Genomic DNA, 16,601 nt, shown 5'->3' with positions numbered 1-16,601 from the left:
CATGGGCTAGTGGGCCAGGTAGGTTTCCCTTGCAGTTGTTCTTGAAGCAGGATTTGGATGTGTAGGCAAAGAAAGGGGAGAGAAGGTGAGGAAGTTAATTAAGGTGCATGCCTCAAGGCCACAGTGATAGCATGTGTGCATGGAATCGTTGGAGGGATTGTTGGTGTGGCTGAAACAGTGTATGAGATGGGAGTGATGGACAACCATTTTGGAAGGGCATCATGTCCAGTTGCAGAAAGCTTCGACATCAATTGAAGGAATTGACTGTAAAAGAAAGGGAGCCTATTGGAGACCTTGGGGCAAAGGAGCTAGCTTGACAAAGTGGTGCTTTAGAATAATGGGTACAGGCGCAGAATGCTGAATCAGCAGGAGGGATAAGGCTGGTGGCAAAATACTCAGAGAAGAGGTGCTCAGGAGTGCAGGGAGTGATGGCTGGGTGTTACAGAGGGAATGAAAAATAATAGGGAAAGAGATGGCAGGACTTAGTACCTAATTGCATATGAAGAATGAGGGATGATATGGAGTAAAGATATCTCAGTTGCCTCAGTCCTAAAGAACTGGGTTAGTCACAGTGAGGGTTCAGTGTGCACTAACTGTGTCCTGTGCCTGGCAGGGGTTGGAGGCGAAGAACGTGTCCCAGAAAAATGGCGTGATCATGAAGTCTTAAAGTTTACCTCCGCCTGTATCAGCTGGAGTAAAGAGCATTCAAGAGAAAAGAAACAGCATGGGCTGAAACAAAGGCAAGGAGGTGTGGAAAAGAGAACTCCCAGTTGTGGGGATGTCTCTGAACACAGGAAGAGTAGAAGACTGGAGACTTAGGCAGGGTCCAGAGCACAGAGTAACTTGGCCTTTATGCAGTGTGTAAGGGGAGCTATAGCAGGACAGAGATTTTGTCAAATTTTCTTGTAGCTATTTGTACAAATAGAAGGAGTTGAAAAGGATAGATAATCCCAAGAGAAGTGTAATGTGACTTAAAGCATTCTCTGATTGAAGTCTGCCCTAGTGACTGCCAGGCATCACATGGGTGGCTGCCAGGCATCACTTGGGTGTATGCCTTCTCATGTACCCCAGCCCAAGCTGAGCAAATGCTCGCCCCACTCACTCTGTGTCACAGAACGGCACTGAATGTGGGGCAGCCACGACCAAAGAGAAGACTCTGCTGTGGACACAGAGGCGACCTAGCCCTAGGGCAGAGCCTGGCTGGGGTAGCAGTAGCCACTGTTGGTACTTGCTCAAGCAGAGCATTAGAAGCAGCCCAGAACTCTGGCAGCAGCCCCTCAACCACAGTTTATGCCCTGGTATACCCTGAGAGTCCAGGCAGGCCCAGCCTGCCCTGTGATACGTCTCCACAACAGGGCATGGACAGCAGAGGCTGGGGGCAGTGATCTGCTCTGGGGGTCAACAGGGACTTGCACCTAATGCTGCCCAAGTCTTCCTCTGAGCATAGTCAGGGAAACAATTGTGGGCACCTGCACAGGCAGCACACTGGAGAAACCTTGGCCTTTTTCTGTGGCTGACACAAGCAGAGGGCCTGCCTGAGCCCCCCTTGTTTCAGCACTCCTTTGCTGTGGGGCAAGGGTCCTGGTGCTGGGAGAGGGGAAAACACACACTTCAAGGAAACAGAGACAGCTTGGGATCAGACCCCACCCCTGATAGGGTGGTGATGGCCACTGAGCAGAGGGGAAGTCCTGCCTCACACCCAGTTCCAGCTTTAGCCCCTCCATCTCCAGCCCCACCCCCCACCAAGGTGATAGCTGTCAGCACACCCTGAGGAAAGATGTGACTTGTGTCATGTCAAATCCAACTCTCCCACCAAAGGCATTGGGCACACACAGTCTGTATAGCGATGTCCACACATAAGAACAACCATTCAAGATGACAATAGGTAACTGTTTCACCTGAATTCATAGAGACAGAAAATGTTAAAGCAAAATGAAAAGGGAGAAAAACTGCTCTCAACTGAAAGAGCAAGAGAAAAACCCTGAAAAAATAAATAATTAAACAGAAATAAACAATTTACCATATAAAGAATTCAAAGCATTGGAAATAAAAATCTTAGCTGAATTATGGAAAACAATAGATGAAAACAGTGAAAATTTTAACAAGGAACAAGAAAATATAAAAGGACCCAATCAGAAATGAAAAATTCAATAACTGAAATAAAAAAAAAACACTAGAAGAAATGAATAGCTGACTAATTGATACAGAAGAAGGCATAAGTGATTTAGAAGATAGAATAATGGAAATCACCCAATGAGAACAGCAAAAAGAGAAACAAATTTTTAAAAGTAAAAGCAATTTAAGAGATCTCTGGAATAACATTAAGTGTACCAATGTTCAGATTATAGGGGTCCCAGAAGGAGGAGAGAGAAGTGGATCAAAAATGTATTTGAGGAAATTATGGCTGAAAACTTCCCAAACCTGAAGAAGGAAACAGATATCCAGGTATAGGAAGCATAGAGGGTCCCAAACAAATGAACTTAAACAGATCCACACCAAGACACATCATAATTAAAGTAGCAGAAGTTAAAGATAAAGAGAGAATTATGAAGGCAGCAAGAGAAAAACAAAGAGTCACATACAAGGGAATTTACATAAGACGATCGCAGGCCAGAAGGGAGTGGCATAATGTATTCAATGAGCTGAAAGGGAAAAACTGGCAACTTAGGGCACTCTAACCAGCAAGATTATTATTTAGAACTGAAAAAAAGATCAAGAACTTCTCAGGCAAACAAAAACTAAAAGAGTTCATTTGTACTAAATCTGTCTTAAAAGAAATTTAAAGGGTCTTCTCTAAGGGGAAAAGGAGTAAGATTCTATAGGAAATGGAAAATGTCACTAGGAAAGGCAAATATATAGTAGGGACTGAGGAGCAACCACTTAAAAATCCAGTAGGGAGATTAAAAGACCAAAAAGTTATAAAATCACCTATCTACAATAAAATATTAAGGGATAAGAATGAAGATGTAAAATATGGCAGAATGTGAGAGAGGGGAGTAAAAATGTAGATCTTTTAGGATGTGTTTGTACCTAAATGACTACTAGTTTAAAACAGGCAGATATAATTATAGATCAACATATATGAACCCCAGGGTAACCACAAATCAAAAACCTGCAATTGACACACAAAAACTAAAAAGAAAGGAACATAAGCTTACTACTAAAGAAAATTATCAAACCACAAGGCAAGAAATAAAAAGTAGAAATAAACAGGGAAGAACTACAAAACAACCAGAAAACAAGTAATAAAATGCCAATAAGTACAAATCTATAAATGATTACTTTAATGTCAATGGACTCCAATCAATGGGCTCCAATCAAAAGACATAGGGTGGGGCTTCCCTGGTGGCACAGTGGTTGAGAGTTCGCCTGCCAATGCGGGGGACACGGGTTCTTGCCCTGGTCCAGGAGGATTCCACATGCCATGGAGTGGCTGGGCCTGTGAGTCATGGCCACTGAGGCTACACGTCCGGAGCCTGCACTCCGCTACGGGAGAGGCCACAACAGTGAGAGGTCCGCGTATCGCAAAAAAAAAAAGACATAGGGTGTCTTTTTTAACTGGGTTAAAGAAAAAAAGAGATCCTTCTATATGCTGCCTACAAGAGACTCATTTCAGAGCTAAAAGTTCACACTGACTGAAAGTGAGAGGGTAGAAAAAGAAAAAGATATTTCATACAAATGGAAATGACAAGAAAGTAGTGGTAGCAATGCTCATATCAGGCAAAATACACTGTAAAACAAAGGCTATAACAAAAGACAAAGAAGAGCATTATAAAAGGATCAATACAAGAAGAGGATTTAACGCTCATTAACATATATGCACCCAGTACAGGAACACATATACATATAAAGCAAATACTAGCAGATATAAAGGGAAAAATTGACAAAAATACAATAATAATATGGAACGTTAACACCCCATTTACATCAATGGCCAGATCATCAGACAGAAAGTCAATAAGGCAACAGCAGTCTTAAGTGACAAAATAGAGCAGTTAAACTTAATAGATATCTATAGAATATTATATGCACAAAACAGAAGAATACATTCTTTTCAAGTGTACATGGAACTTTCTCCAGAATAGATCACATGCTAGGCCACAAAACAAGTCCTAACAAATTTAAGAGAACACAAATTATATTAAGCTTTCTTCTGACCACAGTGATATGAAATTAGAAATCAATTACAGAAAGAAAAGTGGGAAAAGAACATACATGTGGAGACTAAACAATATTATACTAAAAAATCAATGGGTCAGGATTTCCCTGGGGACACAGTGGTTAAGAATCCACTTGCCAATACAGAGGACACAGGTTTGATCCCTGGTCTGAGACGATCCCACATGCCACGGAGCAACTAAGCCTGGGCACCACAACTACTGAACCTGCACTCTAGAGCCCATGAGCCACAACTACTTAGCCCGCATGTTACAACTACTGAAGCCTGCATGCCTAGAGCCCATGCTCTGCAACAAGAGAAGCCACTGCAATGAGAAGAACATGCACCGCAACAAAGAGTAGCCCCCACTTCCTGCAACAGGAGAAAGCCCACGTGCAGCAACAAAGACCCAACACCGCCAAGAAAATAAAATTAAATAAATAAATTTACAAAATAATTTAAAAAACCCAATGGGTCAATGAAGAAATCAAAGAGGAAATCAGAAAATATCTCAAGACAAATGAAAAAGGAAGCGCAACATTCCAAAATCTACGGGATGCAGCAAAAGCAGTTCTAAGACAGATGTTTATAGTGATACGGGCCTTCCTCAAGAACAAGAAAAATCTCAAATAGACAACCTAACCTACCACCTGAGGAAATTAGAAAAAGAAGATCAAGCAAAGCCCAAAGTCAGCAGAAGAAAGGAAATAATAATCAGAGAGGAAATAAAATAGAGACAAAAAAATTGAAAAGATCAATGAAACCAAGACCTGGGTTTTTTGAAAAGATAAGCAAAATTGATAAACCTTTAGCCAGGCTCACCAAGAAGAAAAGAGAGAGAACCCAAATAAATAAAATAAGAAATGAAAGCAGAGATACAATAACAAAAAAATCATAAGAGAATATTACAAATTGGACAACATGGAAAAAATGGACAAATTTCTAGAAACATACAATCTTCCAAGATTGAATCAAGAAGAAACAGAAAATTTAACAGACCAATCACTAGTAGTGAAATTTAATTTATAATTTTTAAAAAAACTCAGCAAACAAAAGTCCAGTACCACCTGGCTTCACGAGGCAATTCTACCAAACATATAAAGAAGAGCTAATACCTATTCTTCTCAAACTATTCCAAAAAACTGAAGAGGATGGAACACTCCCAAATTCATTCTATGAAAAAACCATTACCCTGATGCCAAAACCAGATAAAGACAGAAAAAAAGGAAATTCCAAGTCAATATCTTTGATGAATATAGATGCAAAATCCTCAACAAAATATTAACAAACTGAATCCAACAATATATAAAAAGGATCATACTCCATGATCAAGTTGGATTTATTCCAGGGATGCCAGCATAGTTCAATATTCACAAATCAATGTGATACACCACATTAACAAAAAGAAGAATAAAAATCACATGATCATCTCAATATACCAAAAAAGCATTTGACAATATTCAACATCCTTTCATGATAAAAATTCTCATCAAAGTGATACAGGGGAACATATATCAGCATAATAAAGGCCATTGACAACAAACCCACAGCTAATATCATACTTAACAGTGAAAAGCTGAAAGCCTCTCCTCTAAATTCAGGAACAAGACAAGGATACCCACTCTCACCACTTGAAAGTCCTAGCCACAGCAAACAGACAAGAAAAAGAAATAAAACACATCCAGACTTGTAGGGAAGAAGTAAAACTGTCACTATCTGAAGGTGACATGGTACTTTATATAGAAAATTCTAAAGTCTCCACCAAAAAAGCTATTAGAACTAATAAATGAATTCAGTAAAATTTTAGGATACAAGATTAATATACAGAAATCTGTTGCTTTTCTGTACACTAATAATAAACTATCAGAAAGGTAAAGTAACAAAACAATCTTATTTAAAAATCACCTCAAAAAGAATAAAATACCTAGGAACAAACGTAACCAAGAAGGCAAAGGACATATACTCTAAAAACTATAAAACACTGATGAAGGAAACTAAAGATTATACAAAGAAATGGAAAGATATTCCATGCACTCAGATTGGAAGAATTAATATTGTTAAAATGGACATACTACCGAAAGCAATCTACAGATTTAATGCAATCCCTACCAAAATGCCCATGATATTTTTCACAGAACTAGAACAAATAATCCTAAAATATATATAAAACCAGAAAAGACCCTGAATTGCCAAAGCAATCTTGAGAAAAAAGAACAAAGCTGGAGGTATCACCCTCTCAGACTTCAGACTATACACGGAGCTACATAAATCAAAACAGCATGGTACTGTAACAAAAACAGACACATGGACAAGTGGAACAGAATAGAGAGCCCAGAATTAAACCCATGTGCTTATAGTCAATTAATCTATAACAAAGGAGGCAAGAATATACAATGGTGAAAAGACAGTCTCTTCAATAAGTGGAGCTGGGCAAACTGGACAGACACATGTAAAAGACTGAAATTAGAACATTTCCTTACACCTTATACCAAAATAAATGCAAAATGGTTTAAAGACCTAAATGTAAGACTTGAAACCATAAAACTCTTAGCCGAGAACATAGGCAGAACATTCTTTGACATAAAACCGCAATATTATTTGGAATAAAAGCAAAAATAAGCAAATGGGACCTAATTAAGCTTAAAAGCTTTTGAACAGCAAAGGAAACCACCAACAAAATGAAAAGATAATGTACAGAATGGGAGAAAATATTTACAAATGATATGACTGACAAGGGGTTAATATCCAAAATATATAAACAACATTTACAACTCAATATAAAAAAAAGCAATCCAATCAAAAAGAGCAGAAGACTGAAGAGACATTTTTTCAAAGAAAACATACAGATGGCTCACAGGCACATGAAAAGATGCTTAACATCACTAATTGTTAAGGGAAATGCAAATCAAAACAATGAGAGATTATCTCACACCTGTCAGAATGGTGATCATCAAAAGGTCTACAAATAACAAATGTTGTAGAGGATGTGGAGAAAAGGGAACCCATGTACACTGTTGGTGGGAATGTAAATTGGTGCAGCCACTATGGAAAACAATATGGAGGGTCCTTAAAAAGCTACACATAGAACTACCGTAAGACCCACCAATTCCACTCCTGGGTATATACCTGGAAAAAAGAAAACACTAATTTGAAAGAATACATGCACCCAGTGTTCATAGCAACACTATTTACAGTAGCCAAGATATAGAAGCAACCCAGTGTCTATCAACAGACAAATGCATAAAGAAATTGTGGTACATATATACCATGGAATACTATTCATCCATAAAAAATAATGAAATTTGCCATCTGCAGCAATGTGGATGGACCTAAAGAGTATTAAATCTAGTGAAATAAGTTAGAACAAGAAAGACAAATACTATATGTGGAATCTAAAAAATAAAAAATATGAATGTACATAGCAGAACAGAAACAGACTCACAGATACAGAAAACAAACTGGTGGTTACCAATAAGGAAAGGATGGGGGAGGGCAAGATAGGGGTATGGGATTAAGAGACTATGTACAGGGACTTCCCTGGTGGTGCAGTGGTTAAGAACCGGCCTGACAATGCAGGGAACACAGGTTCAATCCCTGGTCCAGGAAGATCCCACATACCAAGGAGTAACTAAGCCCGTGTGCCACAACTACTGAGCCTGAGCTCTAGAGCCTGTGAGCCACAACTACTGAGCCTGCATGCCACAACTACTGAAGCCTGCATGCCTAGAGCTCGTGCTCTGCAACAAGAGAATGAACCGCAATGAAGAATAGCCGCCACTTGCCACAGCTAGAGAAAGTCCGGGTGCAGCAAAGACCCAAACAGCCATAAATTAATTAATTAATTTTTAAAAAAGAGACTATGTATAAAATAGATAAGCAGTGATGATATGTTGTACAACACAGGAGATTATAGCCATTAGTCCAACCTCTGTTACTATAAAAGATTTTACTATTATAATCTGTAATAATCCGTAAAAACATTGAATCACTGTGCTGTACACCTGAAACTAATATAATGCTGTAAGTCAACTATATTTGAATTAAAAAACAGCATTCTCTAATTCCTTTGAACTGAGGAAATTATATTAGTCTTTTACCTTTCATGTGTCTCTGCCTTTAATTTTATATGTCTTGCCTTTCAGCTTAATAACTTGCTGCTATATTCTTTGGTGCGTAAATACTCATAATATTTAGAGCAGTACTGTAGATTGCAATAAAGTTCCCATCTTTGTGTCATTATACTGTTTTGTGCACTGAATTCAACTTAGTTTGATATGTCTGATATTAAAGTTGATCTCTAGTTTTTGTTTTTGTTTTTGTTTGTTTGATTGCCTTTGCCCATTAGGCCTCTGCCCATCCTTTTATTTTCAACTTTCCAGTCATTTTGTTTTGTCTCTTGTACACAGCATACAATTTTCTTTTTTGCTTTGTAATTTAAGCTAAGAATCTATTTCTTTGGATTGATACATTTTTTCCATTTATATTTTTTCATTTGATAGGTATGCTTGGACTTAGTTGTAACGTTATATGCTTTCTGCTTTTATTTCACCTTATGGCCTGTGTTTTGTTTTGTTTTTAAATTTGGTTATGTGGGGGTTCATAGTTATAGTTAAGAAATTTTTAATATTTTTCATTCTTTAAGTGGTTATCTTTATAATACTAAGTATAATATACTTAATCATGTATATCCTTAGTAGCTATTGTCTATCACCATCTTATTGACAACTAAAGATTCTCTAACCTGGAAAAAAAAATGATGAAATTTACATATTTCTCCCATTTTTCATTTTTCTATTCTACCCAATTTTAGTTGATGGTGGTGATGATGTTGATGATCATGATAGTTCTGCTAATCTTATAATCTCACAATTTTAAATACAGTTCCCTGTATTACTTGATTCATTAGACCTAATTGGTAACTTTTGGCCCTTGGCTACCTCCCACCTTGTATCTCCCTTCACCTTCTGAATTTTGTCAGTTTCCATGTTTTTCATGGCATTACAGTTCATTAAAATTTACATTGTTTTATGTAACCATAATTGCCACAGTTGTTTTGTTTGTTTTTGTCTTAATCCTAAACTAAATTGTTAAAAATGCAGCACCTATCCTTGTGCCATAGTTTTTCCATCCTCCTTCTACTGATTGATTGAAGTTCAGCTTATAGTTTACTCCAGACAAGATCCTGGTAACCACATTTTCTGGGTTATTAGATATTTGGTGCAGCATTTATACTTGGATAAAAGTTTGACCATAGATGTTTTTTATTTAATTCTTAATGAGGTTACCGTAAGCATGTTCCACTGTCTTCCAGCATGGAATGTTGCTGTGAAAAACTCTGAAACCAACCTAATTTTCACCCTTTAGAAAAGAAATTTTGTTTTTGTTTTTGGTTTCATTTTATTTTGTTTGTTTCAGTTCTTTGTTTGGATGATAAAAGAGTCTTTTTTTTCCTTTTAGGTTATTATTTTTCATGGCACTTTTTTTTTTTTTTTTTTTTTTTCCCGGTACGCGGGCCTCTCACTGCTGTGGCCTCTCCCGTTGCGGAGCACAGGCTCCGGATGAGCAGGCTCAGCGGCCATGGCTCACGGGCCCAGCCACTCCGCGGCATGTGGGATCCTCCCGGACCAGGGCACGAACCCGTGTCCCCTGCATCGGCAGGCAGACTCTCAACCACTGCGCCACCAGGGAAGCCCGGTTATTATTTTTGTATCATCTTTTCCTGAGATAGTTTACATTTGGGGTTTTGTTTGGTTTAGTTTGGTTTAGTTTGGTTTGGTTTTGCTTTGTGTGTAGATTTAAATATCTTATTTCTGGAAAATGTTTTGTGATTCTATTTCTCCAAATATATTTTCTATTCTTTTCTTTCTTTTAGTAAAAAGATAACATAAAACAAGTAATGTTTGGTCTATTTATGCATATGAATAAGTCTATTGTCTCTTTCATCTTCCATAGCTATCAGGTTCCTTTTCTGATCCTTTTTAACAACTCATTTCCATTTTGCTTTGCTGACTTTACCAATCACATTCTTAATCCTACTTTTGTATTTTGAGCAGTGTCTGTTTACCTTTTTGTTGCCTCTGATGGCTCCCTAATTTTTGTGATGATTTTGCTTCCCTTCCACTTCTTTCCTGAGCTCTTCTAGCTCATTTTTTTTTTTTTTTTTTTTTTTTTTTTGCAGTATACGGGCCTCTCACTGTTGTGGCCTCTCCCGTTGAGGAGCACAGGCCCTGGACATGCAGGCCAGCGGCCATGGCTCACAGGCCCGGCCACTCCGCGGCATGTGGGATCTACCCGGACCAGGGCACGAACCCGTGTCCCCTGCATCCCCAGGCAGACCCTCAACCACTGCACCACCAGGGAAGCCCCTCTAGCTCATTTTTTGTCTCTCAGTTGTCTTGACACATCTTCCTTGAGCTCTTATTTTATATAAGTGATCTTTATCATTGAAGTTTTTTTTTTTTAATTTTTTGTTTGCTTATGCTCATTTGGCACAATTTCCTTTAGCTCTATGGCAATACAATTTTGTATATGTTCTTTGTCTATTTGTTTTCTCTAATTATTACCTTCTTTTCTTACAGTATCTTAGTAGAGCTCTTCTGATAGTTTCTTTTCTATTCTGACTCATATTTGACTGAGTTGAGCTCTTTCTTAACCAGCTGTTTTGCGTAGAGTTTATGGGGCAGGGACTAGGCTATGATAGCATCCAGCAGAGAGCCTCTCTCATTTACAGGGATGCACTTTATGATACTCAGGGTTGTGTGTATGCATATGTGTACATGTTGATGTAGCCTTTACTTCTTTCCAGAAGAAAGAAGAGATTGGCAGTTGCAAGACTGGTTATTATTGAACCTATCTTCTCCAGTCTGCCTCCCACCCCAACAGGCTACTTCCTACAGAGATGGCATACCTAGGTATTTTCTTGTTTATACCATCTCCCCTTCTCCTCAGTGGAGCCAAATGGGGTCCAGAGATGCTCTCATAGACAGCCTATTCACTGTAGACCAGTTGCTCCTCAAAAGATGATGTTGGTTCTGTCCTCTTTGATGAAATTTGAGCTCTGCCAACCTCATTTAAGGTCTTTGGTTTCAGACATCTTTCAACATCCACCTGCCCCTGGTTGAAACTTTAATTTGGCAACCCTTCCTCAACAAAGGTGAAATTTGCATTTCTATTTTTCATTTCTCTTGTTTTGGAATGAATTCAGAAAGAAGTGGGCAGGGCTGACTTAATACTGCCATCTTAAAAGTAGAAATCCCTGTAAGGCTGTACACCCCTGTCTTGTTCCCCTTGATTCTACAGCACCTAATACTATATCTAGGAAAAAGAAGATGCTGAATAAAGCCTTGTTAAGTGAAATGAACAAATAAAAGAATGAACATTCTCAAATGTAATTGTTAAGACATGATTTAAGGCCTCTCTTCAAAAGAACTTCAGCAACTAATTCTCCTAGTCCTCCTTGAAATAGCATTAACAAGGTATATTTCCCAGGGTGTTTCTCAGGGCTCAGAGATCTCCTGCCCACATTTCTCCCATCTTTCATTACATCTTCTTAGCATCCTGCTCTTACTCACTACTAAGCCAAGTCAGGGTACCTAGCACAAATAAACAGTGAATTCTATAGGACACTTTATATAATGGGTTTTTTTTTTCTTTCTAGTCTGGTATCTAGCTTCTACTTTTATGGATGCATTTTGAATTTGTTTCTCCATGGCTTACTTCTGAAATTGGAAAAGCTCCATATCTTTTTTACTATAAATCATCAGAAAACTAAAGGAAGAATGATTCCATTTGGTAAGGAATGGAGATAATCATCACATTTCCCACATCAATGGGCCCCCAAGTCCTACAATGGTCTGGTCTCCATCCAAATGTAGCCAGGGAGGAAGGATGCTTTGAGAAATGGAATACCATGAGATATGGACACTCATTTCAGACCTTGTGAATTCCATGGGGGACTTCAGCATGGGTGAGATCTGAGAAAAGACCAGACTGGCTCAGTAAGTAGAGCTACCCAAGTCCAGGTCTTTCTCTGGTTTTCCTTTCAAAAGAGAGGAGACTTTGACTATGAAAGAATCTACTTCATAAGGCCCCTTTGAACAAGAAGTCTGTTTCAGAGTATTCTTATGTCTTCCCATTTGGAATATAATAGGCATCTGAGAAATATATGTGTTAATTTCTTTTTTAAATTTTTATTTTATATTGGAGTATAGTTGATTAACAATGTTGTGTTAGTTTCAGATGTACCGCAAAGTGATTTAGTTATACATATACATGTATCTACCCTTTTTCAAATTATTTTCCCATTTAGGTCATTATAGAGTATTGAGCAGAGTCCCCTGTGCTATACAGTAGGTCCATTTTGGTTATCTATTTTAAAAATAGCAGTGTGTACATGTCAATCTCAAGCTCCCAATCTAATTTCTGATTTTCCTTGGGTCTACAGGTAAAACCCAAAATTGTCTTACTTGCTCAAAACATGTCAGGTTTAATCCCTGACAAGATGCCTCATTCCTTTTGGAGATCTTCACTGGTTGTTTCCCTTTATTTTCCTTTGTCTTGAGTCATTCAAACTCCTCCAACAGGCTCATGCTCTGTACCCTTTCCATTGTTGAGCTGACTGCAATTGTCAGCAGACATAGAGTCAACAGACATGCCAACTGCCTATGGGGAGTCCATCCCAGCCTGCAGGGCAAAGAGGAGTAGGCAGCAGGAGAGAGAGGGCCTGAAAGAGGCACATCCACAGTCCATATTAGTATTCCTAATGAAAGCACAATGACCAGCCATCTCTACCCACAGCCAACTGTATCAGTGTCCTTTTTTCGAGTTGTCCATTTACATTACCCCTACAACCCACATCACCAAAGCAGAATTCCTTCTTATCTGCCTGAAAACCTATGTCCACCCCCACCCTACCCCTAGGGTAAGGTTTTCATTGCAGGCACCAAGCATCTTTGTCTGGAACAGTCCCAGTTTATCTGGTGTCCTGTCCAACTAAGCATTTGTCTCAGATAAAAGTGATTTCTGTGTGATAAATTGTATGTTCTCCTTAGTTTAATTTCATGCTTAATTATCAAAAGGCAGCGTGAGTCAGAATGCCTCTAGTTATAAGGAAAGTTCTTCTCTTCTTCCCACCTTTGTAGAACGAGGCTGGCAGGGACCTGAAGTCCAGGCACACAAACAACCTGGGACAGATAATTGGGGAAAAGTTGACTCTAGCAGGGTTGCCATACAGGCTCAGAGAAATTCTGTGTGAGGTTGAGGGAAGAACCTAGACCAGAGGTAGGAGGGAGAGACAGGACTCCAGGTTCAGGGGAGATGCTTTGGTATAATGCAATACCCAAGTCAGAAAGAAGGGCATGTATGAAGGACAGGCATTTTGCACAGTGCTCTCTCCTCCCTCTTTGTGCTTGCACATTTCAGCCCATAATGCACCAGTGGTTTCCCTCTGTTATTTCATTTATGGCAATAACTTTAGGTCTTGCATCGGGTTGTAATGGTGATCTATGCATGTCATCTACAGTAGGCATGAATAATGAATCCTATTTTATTTCTTAATTAAGAATTTGAAATTACTGCAAATTACTGCAATTAACATGGATTTTCTTCCTCATTTATTTACTTACTTAGATGGCTGAAATTGCACCCTTAGCTTAAACCAACCGCAGGGTTCAGAGCCTGTTAAAATATATAGCATTCATTAAAATATTTATTCTTTCCCAACAGTGAAGTTGCAATTTGGAAATGGCGGTGGTATCTGTGTATGCAAAATGCTTCCAAAAAAATATGTCTTTTGAATTCAGTCCATCCAGGGTGCTAACTTAAAAAGTTGAGTTTACTGACAATCCTTTGTGTGACTGAATAAACTAAGATTTTCAAAATAGCCCATTGTTACATTGACTTCAACAAGTATTGTCTTCCTTCTCAAAGTTCCTGAGGAAGATAAGCATTATCACATTTTCAGAAGTTCAGTGCTCACTGAAAAATAAGAATAATAATTTGAGGATGGTTGAATTCATTTGACTGAATTCAAAACAACAGTACTTTGAATAAACAATTTAGCATCAAATTATCTAGTAGTTTTGAATATTCATACTTAGTCTTCATTCTCAGATTTTTTATTTTGATTTTGGTTTTGTTTCCAACTGGTTTGCATGGAGACACAGCTCAGGACAGAGTGGTTGAAATTAACCAAAAATATGCTTCAGAAACATAAACCCTTTGGTGTGGGCCAGCAGCCACTCCAAGCTACAGCCAGCAGAGGTGTAAATGGGTGCAACCCTACCAGCAAGCAATTGGGAATAGCATCTTTAAAGACTTACAGAGTGAAGTAAGTCAGAAAGAGAAAAACAAATACCGTATGCTAACACGTATATATGGAATCTAAGAAAAAAAAAAGGTCATGAAGAACCTAGGGGTAAGACAGGAATAAAGGCACAGACCTACTAGAGAATGGACTTGAGGATATGGGGAGGGGGAAGGGTAAGCGGTGACAAAGTGAGAGAGTGGAATGGTCATATGCACACTACCAAACGTAAAATAGATAGCTAGTGGGAAGCAGCCGCATAGCACAGGGAGATCAGTTCGGTGCTTTGTGACTGCCTGGAGGGGTGGGATAGGGAGGGTGGGAGGGAGGGAGATGCAAGAGGGAAGAGATATGGGAACATATGTATATGTATGACTGATTCACTTTGTCATAAAGCAGAAACTAACACACCATTGTAAAGCAATTATACTCCAATAAAGATGTTAAAAAAAAGAAAAAAAGACTTAAAAGATGCAAATCCTTTAAAATCCAGCTATTCCACTTCAAGGAACTTATCTTCAGGAAAGAATGAAGGGTGTGTACCAAGATTTAGGTACAATGACATTCATTGCAGCCACGTCTATAATAGCAAAATAAATTAAAATAAAATAACCAAATGTGCAGCAATAAAAGATTGAGTAAACCTTACACTAGAATACTAAACAACTACTAAAAACTATGTGTTTTGTATTAGTTATCTCTGGCTGCATTACCCCAGCACTTAGCAGCTTTAAACAGCAAACATATTATCTCAGAGTTTCTGTAGGTCAGGAGTCTATGAGCACAGCTGAACTGGGTCCTCTGACTCAGGGCCTCTCCTAAGATTGCAGTCAAGGTGTTTGAATCACTTCAAGGCTTGACTTGGAGAGGATCCACTTGGAGGCTCACTCCAGAGGGTATTAGCAGGAACGAGTTCCTCTGAGACTGTTGGTTGAAGGTCTCCCTCAGTTCCTTGACTCAGTTCCACTGCCCTCCTTTCTGCAGGGTGGTTCACAATATAACAGGTGGTTTCCCCACAGTAAACAAGCCAGAGAGCAGGAGAGGGTGAGCAGGACAGCAGCCAGTAATCTTTTTGTTACCTTGTCTCAGAACTGACATCCCATCACTCGTGCCGTATTCTACCAGTTAGAAGTAAGTCAGAAGTCCAGCCCACACTCCAGGGGAGTGGATCACACAGCGGTTAGGACGCAGCGGGCAGGAATCACTGGGGACCATCTTAGGAGTTGTCTGCCATACAGCTGAAGTTTATTTTTTGGCAAAAGATGTTCATCATATCTTATTCAATGAATAAAAGGCAGGTCACAAAACAGTATGTGCAGTAAACCAGTTTTGTAAACTAAAGTAATAGAGAAATATATATCCATATATATAAATATTCATGAAGCAACCTATAAGGGTTCCGTGGGTTAATAGTGGTTACGTCTGGATAGTGGGATCACAGAAGAGTTTTATATCTTTTTTCTAATGTGTATTTTCTACATTTTCTAAAATGAACGTGTACTGCTTACAATTTTAAAAAGAGTAAATGTTATTAAATTTAAAAACAAAGCAATTTGAATTCTCTAGACTTCTTGTTTCTGACCTCCACTGTCTATCTTTACAGGACTGTTTCTTGCTTACTGCTTGAAGTCAACTAATTAGAAGTTCACAAGACTCTCTACAAAACCCATTAATCTCACTGTGACCAAGGAAATTGTGAGTACGTTCTAGAACTTGTTGTTGTCTCTGTGTCTTCTAAAACAGCTGTTACCACCTGTAATGCTACCATGGAAAACTAAAATTATTTTTCCCCTCTGAGGGCACTAGGGCCAATGGGAACTGTGATTGACCCAAAAGAGCCGGGTCCTGTGAAAATCTTTTTCCCCTCAAGCCTGTGTCTTAACAGCTCAAGTCTGGTTGCTTCCAGATACGAGCTAGTTTGATCATGTGGCAGCCATCTTCTCTGCAAAATTCTAAAGAGATAGGTTCTATTTACATGTAAAAAATAGATGAACAGATCTGACACTGCTGAACATATTTGCAAGTTTGAAAAGGGGGAGGGGCTGGGTGAGTGAGAAGATAAAGTCATTAATAATCCCCACACTTCATTAGTTTTCCTGCCTCACGCCACCAGGAGGGCCTGAGTTGGGATGCCACTGG

The 16,601-nt window shown here is 38.8% G+C and overlaps 1 protein-coding gene across 7 annotated transcripts in view; it reads left to right on the top strand.

Moving 5' to 3' along the window:
* Window positions 1-16,601, top strand: part of SLC14A2 (solute carrier family 14 member 2) — a 459,857-nt gene that overhangs the window by 246,874 nt on the left and 196,382 nt on the right. For 6 of the 7 annotated variants that reach the window (XM_032603332.1, XM_032603327.1, XM_032603329.1 and 3 more), the window contains exon 3: window positions 16,066-16,157. The gene's annotated coding sequence lies outside the window, so the exon portion shown is untranslated. Of the gene's footprint in view, window positions 1-16,065; window positions 16,162-16,601 lie in introns of all 7 variants that reach the window. The other variant, XM_032603331.1, reaches the window with a different exon arrangement.

Source organism: Phocoena sinus, chromosome 14 (genome assembly GCF_008692025.1).
Source record: "Phocoena sinus isolate mPhoSin1 chromosome 14, mPhoSin1.pri, whole genome shotgun sequence".
NCBI lineage: Eukaryota > Metazoa > Chordata > Mammalia > Artiodactyla > Phocoenidae > Phocoena > Phocoena sinus.
The sequence above is the reverse complement of the archived record's forward strand: the minus strand, read 5'-3'. Positions and strand labels throughout refer to the sequence as shown.